Raw genomic sequence first — 224 nt, forward strand, 5'->3', positions numbered from 1 at the left:
ATAAATGTATTCAGTAGCCTTTATTTTTCTTCTGATATTTCCTCACACTACAAAACTTGGAATGGCTTAAGGACAAAGTAAATAATAATCCTAATTCTTGTTTGGTGTTTTCAAGTTTAACTCGCCCTTTTTTAATATTTTCTGCTTTTCGCCTAACTTCCTAGGCTCACAAAGTACAATGAATTTATTTTTATGACAAAGACAACAAATAAGATACTATTCTC

Source organism: Penaeus monodon, chromosome 25, assembly GCF_015228065.2.
Source record: "Penaeus monodon isolate SGIC_2016 chromosome 25, NSTDA_Pmon_1, whole genome shotgun sequence".
In the NCBI taxonomy this organism is placed as follows: domain Eukaryota; kingdom Metazoa; phylum Arthropoda; class Malacostraca; order Decapoda; family Penaeidae; genus Penaeus; species Penaeus monodon.